The sequence below is a fragment of the Sinohyriopsis cumingii genome, chromosome 11 (assembly GCF_028554795.1).
Source record: "Sinohyriopsis cumingii isolate HCF-2022 chromosome 11, ASM2855479v2, whole genome shotgun sequence".
In the NCBI taxonomy this organism is placed as follows: domain Eukaryota; kingdom Metazoa; phylum Mollusca; class Bivalvia; order Unionida; family Unionidae; genus Sinohyriopsis; species Sinohyriopsis cumingii.
The window spans coordinates 84,053,484-84,068,821 of record NC_142971.1 but is presented as its reverse complement, the minus strand read 5'-3'; the positions used below and the strand labels follow the sequence as shown (position 1 = coordinate 84,068,821).

At 32.8% G+C, this 15,338-nt stretch overlaps 1 long non-coding RNA gene across 1 annotated transcript; it reads left to right on the top strand.

Moving 5' to 3' along the window:
- The first annotated feature begins 3,769 nt into the window (after nt 1–3,769).
- Nucleotides 3,770–7,993, top strand: LOC149788885 (uncharacterized). Its single transcript, XR_016424454.1, has 2 exons — nt 3,770–3,899; nt 7,716–7,993. It is a non-coding gene; the product is annotated as an uncharacterized LOC149788885 (long non-coding RNA).
- The last annotated feature ends 7,345 nt before the right edge of the window (nt 7,994–15,338 follow it).

Here is a 15,338-nt window from a genome sequence, read left to right as displayed (position 1 = left end):
ACAGTGTAGTATATAAAGTAGCATCTGGACAAGCATTACGATCACCAGTCAATAATTCCATTAAAAATTTCAAACTTCGTTTTCCACTGACTGCGTCAGTTGTACCTCCTGGATATTTGTTACTGATGTTGGAGTAAAACGACAAAATATTTACTGTGGAACCCGAAAAAAAGAGATTCGGCTTAATTTACTATTGGTGTCCTGAATTAGTCGCCAAATAATTAAAATATAAGGAACATTCCCATCAACGTTCAACGTGCAGCTCAAAATTGATTATATAATCAAGCATGAGAATGGTAAACAAAACTAAAAAAATATCTTTGAACATAATACAGTAAAAGTAAAAACAATATAGCAAACGTGTAATTGTTGCTGACATTTGTTTATTCAGTGTCTGCTGTTATTGCTGGAACTGGTGAATTATTATCAACAATTACACTATCACTAGTGATGGCATCAGCAGTTGTAACAACTTGTGTTTCAGATGCATGAACAATTGCTGGCCTTCTTAATATCATCGCAAATAATATGCAGATTTCCAAGCAATAAATTGCATGCTTATATAATACAATTACGTACAGCGATACTAGCTTGCTCCAAATTATTCGATATTATCCTTTGTGATAAAATAAATATCAGATTTTGAGTTCACAGAGATGGTTAAAATCTACAAGGAAGCAATGACTTTGATAGAATCTACATCTGGTTTTAATAATAATAATAATAATAATAATAATAATAATAATAATGTCAACGCCGAACGAATTACTCAAGCAAATTGTAATTAATACAGCCCCGTCAAAAACAATTATGATATCAGCAAGCTCCAAAAACACTGAACTTAACGTTAACTTAGCAACTGCAATTCCAGCGCAAGAAAGATCGCTAGAATAATTACGAGCTGGTCAAATATGTTATTAAAATTATTCGGTGGATTGCCAGCAACTAATTCGCTTGTATTTGCAAATAATTATAAAAATGATGAAACTCCCGATTAGCAAATTTTTGGAATTGCCACAGGTACATATCAAATCGAACAAGTCAATGATGAATTCCAGCACATAATTAAATTGATAACCAACTTTATGAGATTATGTTGCAGATACTTATAAATCTTCGATCCGATCTGTTTAAGGTTGGCCTGAGGTTTCTTCAGAACATAAAAACCAGCAGAACCAAACTTAAGTTCCTCACAAATGAAAAACAAAATTATAACATATCTGCACCATTAGTAAATCTATTTAAAAATTTTAATCTGGAGTATATTAATGATGATCAAAAATAAAAATCATTGAAACTATATAACATTTTAAAAAATCAAGTTGTATCAGAAATTGACTATTTTAATCCAACACGTATTGATCATATAACTTCGGCAGAAATTGCAATATCACCAGAGAGAGCTTTTCTCGACAGAGGTATCTTTCTTCATCTGGAGAGTTTGCAGCAAACAGAATGGGATATAATGAAGTATTATTTTCTGTCTATACTTCTTCGAATATGCTGATTTGGTTATATTATTTGCGACAATGTATACTGAATACCAGCAAATATCTAAATATTTGCCAGCTGCATATGTCGATTGAATATCTATTTTTTCGCCTGTCACTACATTTGTAGTTACAATTGCTTTGGCTTAATTATCATTACAGTCTTACCAAATTTACAATTCTCAATCAGTTTAAGTCCTCGTAAATTTTGTAATGAACTATCGAGTTTGAGCCCATTAATATGATCGGACACAAGACCGTCTTCGATTACCCCCCGAACACTGTCGTAAATAAATGTATGGCAAAGATACATTTTATTTCCCACGGTAATGAATATAAGATAACCAGTATTATTGACATGTTGATGATGAAATGTTTCACAAATTCCCCATTTATATATAATATTATTTGTCTCAATGATCATTTGTCTATATAATTATTTTGAAAATCTAGCGATATTATCTTCTGCATTTCGTATGACCTTGTCATTATTATCAGTATTACATTTTGCATCATAATATCTGTTCAGCTCTCTGTGATTTTTACCAAAACACTGCACACACAGCTGTGTTTTTCCTCTAACCACAACACCACATTTCAAACACGGTTTAGGTCCTAAACTCCCTCTCCGTACACATTGTAAGTAAAATCCTAACAGTTTACGCAAGCTTCGTAACAATGAGTTGTAGAGCCTATCATAAAAAATTTGCATTTATTATTTGTTTGAACAATGATATCTATCTATCTATCTATCTATCTATCTATCTATCTATATATATATATATATATATATATATATATATATATATATATATATATATATATATATATATTTCTTTTAATTATAATATACAAGAGTTATTATCAAAGATTAAGTGTATGCCTGAATATAGGTTTGATCTTGTTAGAAGGACACTTGACCCACCAAGACCAGCTCTGTTTGATGTCATATCTTATTAAAAGTATTTGTAATGTTAAAAATTAATTTCGCATAGATGGAGATGGTACGCAACACCGATGGTGTCGATGATACGACGATTATTAATTATCAGAAGAGAAAAAAAGATATTTGTTCAGGGTGAAGTAGACGGTACTTGGATTATCAGTGACAAACGTGTCCCTGCACTCTCTCTACTGCTCCTTAACTTCCGCCAGAACTCAAGTATTCACAAAATTTCGACTGTATGTTCTCTTGGATTTTTCATGTGATTATTAATATTACTGAGTCTAAATTCGCTGACTTGGAATATTAGAAGAAATGCGCTTTTGAATGCGATGGATTTTACAACTCCCACATTAAAACACAATTGTATTGAAATAATACATATTTGTTTTGCAATCATGGCACAAGGAGGCATATCCTTTAATGAAGAATTGTCAAATATTATACCATCGAGATTGTTGAAAAGTGCATCCGTAATAGTGTCAAGACAAAATTATGAGTAAGGTTTTAGATTTGAAAGGATAATCACCAGGAATGATGCCATTTTCATTATTCAAGCAAATCATTCAATTATATTTGATTAACATAGCCACGCGAAATTGTTTGAATTAGTGGATTTTTCAAACTATACTACGATTAACGTTTACAATCATTACTGAACCTCTACTCGGCTTTAAAGAAATATAAATAAGTGTTTCTCAAAAGCTGTCTGGAATGAACACTCGAGAACGTACCGAAATAATCATTTGTGAAAGGTTCGATATGAGCACCGATCTCAGGCCCAGAAGAAGCACTTTCTATTTTCTTTGTAGTTAAATATAACTAAAAAAATCGAATCTATATCTACAGAACAGGACATGAAGTCATTGCTTGTAACTTAAATATTTACAATACGGTACAAAATCACTCAGTTAGTAAAATATTTTGTATTGTTTAGCATTTGCATGAAATCCATTGCATTAAATGTCATCAAGACTGTAATACGCATTAACCTGCACACAGCTTAAGAGAAAGTTCTAAATGAGTTATATTGCAGACTCTATAAATATATCTATTCGAATTGAATGCTGTGTATTTTCGTTAGACTTTATTGTTGCTTTCCACTGCTTACAAGTTGAAATTTTCAAAGGGTAGCTATTCGCCAGAAAAATAATCTGATAAATGTAATAATTTTGTTTACGTTCGACCTTGAAGAAAACATTGTAAGAAGTATGATTCATTACACGTAGCACTAAATTTAAATTAAGTGATACGCAGTTTTATGTGCAACTATCGTTCCCAATTACGCTGCACAATTACAGGTGGGTATATAAATGAGTAGTCGGCCCAGTCGTACGTTCATTCTATCAGCGGAAGGCAAGCGTGTTGATATTCGACATTCACGATGAAAGAAATTTTTCTTTCTTTCTTTTTATTATGTTTCGCAGCAACATGCATGAAACCTGCATACGGCCAATTCACTGTTCGTAAGTATATTTTATTTAATTTTATTTAAATGTTTTATTCATACATTGATCATTCTAACTTGTTTTTTCGCTGTGTGAATTCACGTCAGCAGAGTAAAACTGTATATACCCAATACATTCAAATTAATATCAACATCACTCCTAGATCGATTTCTCTCCAACTAATGTACTATCAACCTCATATTTTAACATTTTAAATCACTCTTAAAAACGTGAGAGGTTATTTTGCAAAGTCTGGGCATGTAACTTTCTGAAACGCTGATGCTGTTACCTTAATGAGCTTCATATTTGACCTATTAACTTCTAATCTTGCCTTTATCTTTGTAGCAGTTTGTTGCCCTAACGGTTGGCTTTCATCCATTACACGTGGTATTGGGTAGAAATTCCTCCATTATGGATAAAAATGTATTAGCTTATGCGTCTGATATCTTAGGACTTATCATCTATGTGTATGCAATTTTCTATCTTCTGCATAGTCTTGTCTTTGCATATTAATTTGTTGGAGATGTAAAAGGTGTGTAAGGGATTTATATACTAGATATTTGCATTACCAATAAATTGAACGCATCATGTAAATGTACAATATGTTCTATTCGCGTAAATTAACTTCACTGTATTAACTTCGGAAACAATGTATATACTGGCTAGAGATTGGATGGAATACTTAAGTGTGCATTGACCAGCCATTAGGCATGTCCTTTGTTACATTGCATGTAAAATGTAGCTAGAGTAAATGTTTGTCTTCATGGATTATTAAAATATAAATTATAAATCCAGGGGAGTGCGAAGACGCATACATTTATAATCAGAAAAAATAAAAACTGTATGTATCATTTCAACTATATGTGCATGCTTAAATACATTATCATTTTATTCTTTATTGCACAGTACAAAAAAATCATTTAAATTAAGCTCATTATTTGACCTGATTCTTACTCTAATTGAATGTTTTCCACTGTCTAATGTGCATTAAATAATGGTACTTGCAGTGACGTACAACATATTTAATAAATCATCACTAGAAAAGATGCTTTCAAGTTTGTTTAGTTCTTAAATACTACATAACGTTGATCATGTCCGAACGAGTTACATTTAGTTAGGAATCAGTCTATTTAAGAGGCAGTTCGTAGTTACAATGCTGAGGTCACTTCCCCACAACAGAAAAATTAGTTTTGAATACATCGAAGCAATAATGTTCTGATCACTCATCCAAAATGTCAGAGTGTAATTTGAATAGAGATAGTTACAAAATTTAATCTACCCCCACAACATCAGAATATGTTTCGAATGCATGCCATTATGCTGTTGAGATACATCTGCATTTGCTCCCATATACATTTTGCAAGTCTTGTTTAAAAAAAACTTTTAAATATTTTGGACAGTGTTATCTTTGAAAAATTTAGAGATTTTAAAAAGCTAAATTCGTTTTCCTATTGCCAGATTGTTTGTTTTGACGTAATAGCTATGGCCAAAAATAATCTAAAAATTCGTGTTTGGTAGTAGGTGCTAAATATCATAGGTTTTCCTGTGCTCATATTAAGCCATAAGACCCATATACTTAGTATAAAAAATTCAGTATATCAAGCCATACGGCCCATATACATAGTATAAAAATAAACTCGGCATATAAAGCCGAACGGCAAACACACATGGTGTAATATTGAAAATTGGTTATAAAAACATACGGTTCATTGTCATGGTTAGTAAAGAAAATCTGTAGGTAAAGACATGCGGCCCATTTTAGCTAAATTGCATAGGTTTTTCCTGTGCTAATAAACCATTCGACCCATATACGGAGTATAAAAATAAACTCGGTATATATAGCCATATTGCAAAATACATGGTGTAATAACGAAATTATGTATATAAAGCCATACAGCCGAAAGAAATTGCGTCATAATGAAACGGCCTATTACGACATAGGGACCAAATACATTGTGTGATAATCAGACTGGACACATTAGCTGTCTAACGATAACTGCACTCTATCTCTCCGCATTTTCTTCTTGAAAAGATTTTGGTATTTGAGTCATTATTTTATTTCTGACAAAAAAACTTTCAATTCTAGTTAGTGTCGTACCACTGCTTGTCATTTGGAATGTCAACGAAATATACATTATACTAACGTCCCATCGCTTGACTTATTGAATGACAACATGTCCAACATTATATTATCTTGCGACGTCTTGCCATTTTTAATGAAACATATCCACCATTATAGTTTTATACAATCGCATGTCATATTATCTGCCAATATTTCCAAGATTATTGTGTTGCTGTTGTTCTTGTAGGGTTTAACGCCATTTTTCAGTACAAGATAGACAATACATGGAGGACAGTATAAATGGTGGAGGAAGAACCCTGGAAAACCCAGGAAAGAATCACGGATCGAAGAGAAGATACCGACAAGCTAACTCGCATAATCACATTAGCTGAACGAGATACTCTGTCTCAAGCAGACAGAGGTGATATGGCAGTGATCCGTAACGTGCAGTCCTCTAGGCCACTCGGCAACTCGGGGCCCCATTTTATTGTGTCGTACCATCGATAAACACGTTGGATGGTATGAAAACATGTCCAACTGTATACCTCTTGGAGTGATGGTCTCGCGCAGATGCGAATGGGATAGATCCTTTGAGGATATTATTATACTTGTACTGTTATTATGACTCGTTTTACTACAGTTACTGCTAACTGAAGTGTTATTAGGACGCATTTTGCTACTTTTCTTGCCACGTCTACTCTCATTAGGAATCATTTTGCTACTGTTACTGCTACTCCTACTATTATTACCACTTTTGTGACTACCGTTTCAGTAGAATTACCCCTAAGTACCACTACTCCTACTGTTATAGCCTATTTTCTACTACTACTACTACTAATGCTGCTGCTTCGACTGCTACTACTGTAGCAACGATATTTAGAACTAATACTGTCACTATCGACATTTTGCAAATGCTGTTGCTAATTTGATTCGATTCGACCTATAGAGTCCAATGCTAGTAAAATAAGGAATGAATGATCCAAACACTTCTATTATGTTCCTTGTAATTCGTATGCTGTTGCTGTTGTTAAATGAGTTATGCCATTTGTCAGCTCATGATATTCTATTCAAGTTGGCCAGTAAATCTGGTGCAGAAAGAACCTAGGAAAACTCCGAGAAGAATCACTGACCCACGAGAAGCTGCAACTGCTCTCGCATACAATTGAAGGCAGAATTTAAAACTAGCACCACCGCGAACGGCAGTTAGATGTTAGTGTTCTAAAATGGCGTATGCCCTAAATGGAATTTCTGGGGACAATAATCAACGTGTACTTAGTTAATATTGAAAATAACAAAATAGATACTTTTACATTTTAACCTCGCTAGGTTGGTAGTGTGTCATTAGTATTTATATATTTATAATGTAACAAATATATAAATTATGGGTCCTCCCATCTGTCCGTCGGGGGAGTTCAATTTTTGAGGGCTGACCAACATGTGTTCAGGTGTGTAGACCGTATATTTGAGTTTATGTCTGTGTGCATTATCCTAAACTTCCGCATCGGCTAAAAGTTTTGTTGCAAGTAATTTGTATTACTAGTAGTAGTAGTAGTAGTTACAGTAGTAGTACTTCGTGCTCGGCAGCTTTATTAAAATGATATTGTTACATCTTGTGTACATTTTATCGTTGATATGTTCCTGGTATGAAGCTGTTTGTTTCCTCTTCGTCTTCTTCTACGACTTCTTCGGCCCTATTTTTATTATTGTCATTATTAGCACTATTATTATTATTATTATTATTATTGTTATTATTATCATTATTATTATTACAGCGTGTGGAGTGATTAAATGTACTAGCTGCACTGCATGGTACTCGTGTGATGCCTGCATGATGGGTTATACATTGAGCGGGGACAAACGTCATTGTACCAGACAGGGGCGTATCTTCCCGGTCTTCTATGGAAAGTGAAAATGAAGAGATAAAACATGTTTCTTATGAACATTTGTTACAAATTAAAATATACTACATTATGATCAAGTCAGAACTGTCATATTGGACATGTACTTCAAATGATTAATGTATTTCTTAATAAACGTTGATGCAAGTCTCTTTCGTGTATGTCAACCACAGCGTCACTCTCTCCCTCTCTCTCTCTCCAAACAGAACCAATCTGAAAAACAAATCAATCTGCAAACGGTCAAGATGACTTTTAAAATACGCTGATAAATGATATATATATATATATATATATATATATATATATATATATATATATTATGTTGTGTGATGAGAACATCATGGGGGTAAATCATCGGTATACCATTTCATAAATGTAAAATTACTTCCTTAAGACTAAATTAAACATACGTTATGATTTACGAAGAATGGTGGCATATATAGGATTATATTTTCTGACTAGATTCTTATCTCTACAACATTTTCCATGTCAAAAGGTTTCAGGGTTTAAATCAAATCCTTTCCATTTTCGGATATGAATTATTTAAAAATTCGACAGGGAGATCCAATTGTCAAATGTATTGAGAGAAAAGACGTGTCTGTCAAATATATTAACATAGCGGAATGTCTGAGAAATGTATTTACAGAACGATGCATCCGACAAACGTTTTTGTATAAAGATCATTTTTAAAGACCCTATGTTCTAAATCTATGTGTCAGAAAAGAGTTATAAGCAGCATGCTTTGTTAAATTCAACAAATAATGTATACGCATAGGTGACATGTGATAATGTCAGAATAACCTACGGCATTGCGAATTAAATACCAAATAGTCTTCCTATTGCTAACACAATTTGTAGTGAGCAAAGTTCTGCATAATCGAAAGTGCTATTCAAAATAATCTCCGCGCTGAAGATTGAAATGTACCTGTAGTGGCCAGTAGTCTTAAATCTAATAATATATCAATGGCTTAAATTGTGCCACCAGTCTTTAGTTGAATTGAAATTAAATAATCCAAGATTCCCCAGGTTATATTCACTATATTTCAAAATCACTATGGCTAAGAGCTTTATTTCTGAGACCTTTTCTGTACACTTAAGAACTATCTGATTACATTAACTTCACCCAAATCAAATATACTGCCCAATCGATTCTCCTCAGATGACTAATTTACAAGTCAACAATATTTATAATATACTAGAAACGTTTTTTATTATATTTGAAAGAGAAGTCAAGATAAGGGTCAAAAGAGCATTAATCTAGAAAATATAGTTGGTTTGTTACAATAGAGCATGTACACAAGGTCTGGCTGCGTGAAGATATTATAATGTCCTTGACTCACCATAACTTGTTAATCCTTATTGTTATCCAGTTTTGTTTACAAAACTGTCACTGATCTTGGACAAGGTCATTAGTTATGTTCAATTTTCCATTACCAGCAGCATATAATGAAATAAACGAACTACTTCACAAAAAATAAACTCAAATTAAATACAGATAACACACATATCAAGTGTTTTTATAGACACATGCATCTGGCAATTTTATTTCTGAAGATAAACTACTTTCACGATAATTTTACAGAGATATCCACCTGACGAATGTATTTACATAGATACCCTCATCTGTCAAATATATTTACAGATAGGCCGATCAGTCGAGTGAATGTATAGAATGACCATTATGTCAATGGTATTTACAGCAATATCCTTCTGTCAATGATATTTACAGACATGCAAATGTGTCAAATGAATTTATTACTATTAATTGCAGTCTGAGCTAGACACGCTTTTCGCTAAGGTCTTCTTCACTTTAACCATTTTTCTTGGAGTATGTCACTTTTAGAAAGAGCTATGCCACATTAAAAAATGATTATTCCACAGATCCGTGTCTTAGAAAAGAACGGGATAAAAATGACAAACTTTTTAATTTTCAAGTGCGGTGCACATGTCAAGTACAGTACGAAATTGGATCAGTTACGTCTTTATTCTCCAACAGCATGGAAGTGTTTCAGTTATGTCTTTATTCATAGCATTTATAGTTTTAAATTATGTCTATAAATCTCAGCAGTTTGAAAATGTTTAGTTATTTCTATGCATCAACGGTATGATGAGAATATTGTTTGCAAGTTAGTTCAGAAAAAGGGACGGAACACGTGATCGTTCAACATTTTTGGTGCCTCTTCACAATAACTCTAAAATTATCTTGCATCCTTTTCTGTAACAGATTGATATCTTGGTGTTTTATTCCCAGGAAGTATGATTGAAAACATTGTAATGTCCAACCAGTCAGCGGCAACGTAAGGTCTGACAAACGATTTATCCGAACGTTTGTTGATAGCGGCTTTACTTCTCCATTAACCCTCAATACCCAATTCTGACATGTGTTTTGAAGCTTGTTCATTTCAAGACTTATGTTTGTGCTCTTATACTTCCACCAGAACGTAAAGATTCATAAACTTTCAAGAATCGGTTCTCTGGAATTTTATACGTCATTACATGAAAATTTGCTGCAACCTCTTTTTCATGAAATACATGACCTTTAAGTTAATAACGTCAGAACCATTGCATTTGCTTGTTGGACACACCTTATATTATTATGCTGCTGAATGTAAATTTGACGAGTTAGAATATAGGAAGAAATGAGTTATTGTATGAGAGGCATTTTACAATACCTACACGAAAAGGACAATATTCTATTTTGAGATAATACATCTATTTATTACAAGAATAAAACAATTGCTTTTAGTACAATTAACTAAAACATTCAATCATGACAAAAGGTGGCACTACCTTTAACGATCTATTACCAAATATGATACTATCGATATAGTTGCAAATAGTGACAGCAATAGTGTGACGCAAAACTGACGACTCCATCTTAGATTTGGACAGTATGAAGTGAATGTATAGGGAGACAATTCTGAAAAATATATTTACAGCAATATCCATGTGTCCAATTATTTACAGACATGAGAATGTCTCAGATGAATGTATTACTATCATGAGCAGTCTGAGCAGTACAAGCGTTTGTCCAATTTCCTTTTCATTTTAACCAATTTTACTTTTAGAAATAGTTAAGCCACATTAATCAATGATTGGTCGTCAAATCCGTTTCGAATAAAAATGTAAACAATGTTTAAGTTTCAAATGCGGTGCAAATTTCTAGTACAGTGTGAATGTGATTCAATTACGTCTTTATTACCCAACATCATGAATGAGTTTCAGTTATGTCTGTATTCATAGAAAGAAAAAAAAATATGTCTATAGACGTCAGCAGTTTGAAATTGGTTCAGTTATTTCTATACACATCAACGGCATGACGAGAATATTGTAAAGTTTGCAAATTAGTTCAGAAAAAGGGACGGAATAAGTGGTCGTTCAACTTCTTTTTTTTCATCTTTACAAATAAAAATTATCTTGCATTGATTCATTATTTCATTAGCATATTGATATTTTGTTTTATTCGCAGCAAGTACGCTTAAAATGATTGTAAGGTCCAACCAATCTGCGGCAACGTTATGTCTGACAAACGCTTTATCCGCAAGTTTGTTCATAGCAGCTTTACCTTTCCATTAAACCCCGAGACCCAATTCGGACATTTGTTTTGAAGCTGGTTCATTTCATGGCTGCTGTTTGTGCACTTTAGCTTCCACCAGAACGCAAAGATTCACATTATCTGTTCTCTGGGATTGTATACGTCATTACATGAAAATTTGCTGCAACAGCTTTTTCCATGAAACAAATGAACTTTAAGTCAAAAGCGTCAGAAGAACTGGATTTGCTTGCTGGACACACCTTATATTATAATGCTACTGAATGTAAATTTGCCGAGTTCGAATATAGGAAGAAATGAATTATTGTGTGAGAGGGATTTTACAATTCCGACACAGAGAGGATAATCTTTATTGATATAGTACATATTTGTATTACAAAAATACAACAACTGCATATAATACAATTAACTAAAATGTTCAATCACGACGAAAGGCGGCACTTCCTTCAATGAGCAATTACCAAATATGATATTATCGACATTGTTGAAAACTGTGACAGCAATAGTGTGAAACGAAACGTAAGTCTACATCTTAGATTTGGACAGAACGGTCATAAAGAATGATGACATTTTCATTATTTAAGCAAATCTGTAAATGATATTTGAATATGACTATAACCACATATAATTGTTCAATGAGTGGAGCTTGGACGCTATGCTACGATAAACGTTATTAGGCGTAGCGTAAACTCCACACTGCTTGGAAACTATAGACCAAGTGTATCATCAAATGCTGTCTGAAATGAGCACTCGAGAATTGTCAGATATGGGTGCTAGCCTGGGGTTAGAAATGACAACCCGTGTCAGGTCCGAAAAAATACTAAGGCCCGAAAAGAGCAATTGTGAAAGGTTCTCTTTTCTTTGTGATAAAATAAACTTCTCTCACTAGTTGAGGGGGGGGAGGGGTAGGGTGGTTAACTCATTTATTGCAATAACTAAACCAATTCAATATATATCCATAGAACAGGCCATGTAATGATTGATGATGACTTAATTACTGACATTTTTGCGGAATTAAATTTACATTGGTATATATGTACACCACGTTACGTAACAGTTTTATTGTTTTGCATTTGCATAAACTCCATTGTATTTGCTAAGTTTTACAATTCACGAAGACTATACTTGGCACTAGCCAGGACACATATAATGAAAAAAGGTCAACATAAGTTATATTGCATTAACGAAAATATAACCATTCGAATTGAATACTTTATATTTGTTTAAACTTTCATGTTACTTTGAAGTACAGATCATTTGCAATTTTTTCAATAGTAGCTACTCGCCAAAAAAAAAATAATCAGATAATTTTAATCGTTTTGTTTACATGCGGCCATAAAGAGATCATAGTAAGAAATAGCTGAGTCATTATGTTTAGTGATGTATTGAAACGTAAGTGCATTGTTCTTTTTTAGTTGAAACGATAATATTCAATTCTACTTCACAATTTCAGGAATACATATAAAGAAACAGGCGGACCAGTCATGTGTTAGTTTTATCAATTGATGGCGTGCAAGTTTACATTCGACATTCAAGATCAAGGAGAGTTTATTTTCATTGCTTTCTTATGTTTTTCAGCAAAATGCATGGAACCTGACTACTTGTAATTGACTGTTCATTAGCATTTTGTTCTAAATTGTATCTCCATACTTTGAACATTTAGCCATGTATTGTGGGTGCGTGACCTCAGATCAGCATAGACGAACTGTGGATATCACCCATTCAAATTAATGTCATCATAGCACCTAGCTGCATTCCTCTTCACAGTAATAATGTAAGAACCTTAGCTTTCAAAATGTTTAAATCTCTTTTTTAAAAAACATGTCTTAGGGGTGATTGTATAAATATCCCGAATGTAAAGACACGAATAGTTGGTGAAGCAACCTTGATGGGCTTCATCCTTTGCAACAGTAGTATCATCATCTCAAAGTGCATACATGTAGAGTTGAAACAATGTACGGACTAGTGTTAAAAGAATTTATTATTCAAATCCAGGGAGTAAACATTTTGGTATAAAAACTTGGTCTGTTCGCTCTCTCTTCGTAGGAAGCTTTATTATATTCTAAATTTTTGGTCTATTCACCCCCTCTGCTGCTGAGCTTACTTTTCAAATCCATAGAGTTAAAATTATCAGGCGGATCTAGCAGGTTTTTTCTTGTCTATAGTTGCACATTGCCAGTAAGACTAAAATGTATACTCTGCTATAATTCAACTGTCATTCAACTTATATCCATCAATTAGACACAAACTAAAGGGAATGTAAGAGTATTTTTGACAATGCTTAACATGTATCAGGCCTTTTTATAAATATCCTGTATAATCAGTATGGAAAATCAGGGAATATTAGTAACCTTTAAACGTAACTGGTGTGAAAATAATCAAATTATTCAGCCATTAATGTGATGGGCTTTTTTATTGACTAGATTTTTGGCAATCCATGACTCTCGTTTTTCATATTTCATCGTTAAAAGTTATGTTTCTTTGCACTGTTTATCTACGTTAGTGCTCAATCAGTTAATTGAGGAGCTCCATAGAATAACATGTTTTAATCGATAAATATATTCAAACACATTTCTAGCAAAACTTATTTTAACGACTGCTGTACATGTTATTTAAACACATAAATTAACTTTATCATTAAAACCATGTCTGTAAACTTGGCTGCAAAAGTAGTGTCGTGCTAAAACGTTGACGACAGATGAAACAACTTTAAAAAATATCTGACCGTAAGCTGATACTACTTACAAAGCGATGTGATTATGGATGGGGTTAGGGTTCAATATATGGAAGTCAGTCAGACATTGGAATATCGAAATGGTAGTAGTAAACTAGATTTTTTTTAAACAGTACATAATTATGTTTTGATTATTGCTAATTTAATCGATATTTGTACCCTTCATTTACCATGTTCTTTCTTGTTAAATCACATTTGTTACAAGAGTCTCTGACTTGTCGGCCGCACGTGCTGTTTATGCGTCGCAGGTTCGAATTCTTCCTTCATCGAAAGCGGTGTGTCTCTGGGAAAAGAAACGTTCTGCCATTGCATCAGGATGCTTAGCTTTTTGTACATTGATCTGTCCTTAACATCAGCTACAAACATGCAATAAATCTTACTTTTTGCAGTGAAGAACCATATTTCGTTTCCAGTGAATAAATTCCTCGTCTCCCCCATCCCTCTATCGCTCTGGCTCTGTCTCTGTCTCTCTCCCTCTCTCTTTCTCTCTGTTTCTTGCTTCTTTTCGGCGCACTCTTTCCTAGGGATATGATCTTATAATCTGTGATTAGCATTGACAATTCGTATTTAGGACAGCAGATATATATGTAAAGGCTTCAAGCGAAAACAACACGTTGACATGAACATCCATTTCATGGGGGTATAGATAATAATACTTTCAAGATGGATGCCATTCCTGCCATATTGGATGTCTGATCAGCAACATTTTCACTTAGGACATACTAGACTGTTCTTCTTAGTCAAGATGAGTGCAAATGAGGACAAAAGAAATAAAGAAAAATAATTTAATCTAAAGGATATTTTTTCACGCTATACTATATATATATATATATATATATATATATATAATCTAAAGGATATTTTTTCACGCTACACTATATATATATATATATATATATATATATATATATATATATATATATATATATATATATATATATATATATATATATATAATCTAAAGGATATTTTTTCACGCTACACTATATATATATATATATATATATATATATATATATATATATATATATATATATATATATATATATATATATATATATATATATATATATATATATATATATATATATATATATATATATCAACGTCATTTCGACAAAGTTAGCTTTTGAATTTCTTTCTCTTCGGCATTTGTTATGAATATTTGTTCACATGACTTTTTTATCTCATTTAGTCAAGGCAAACTAAT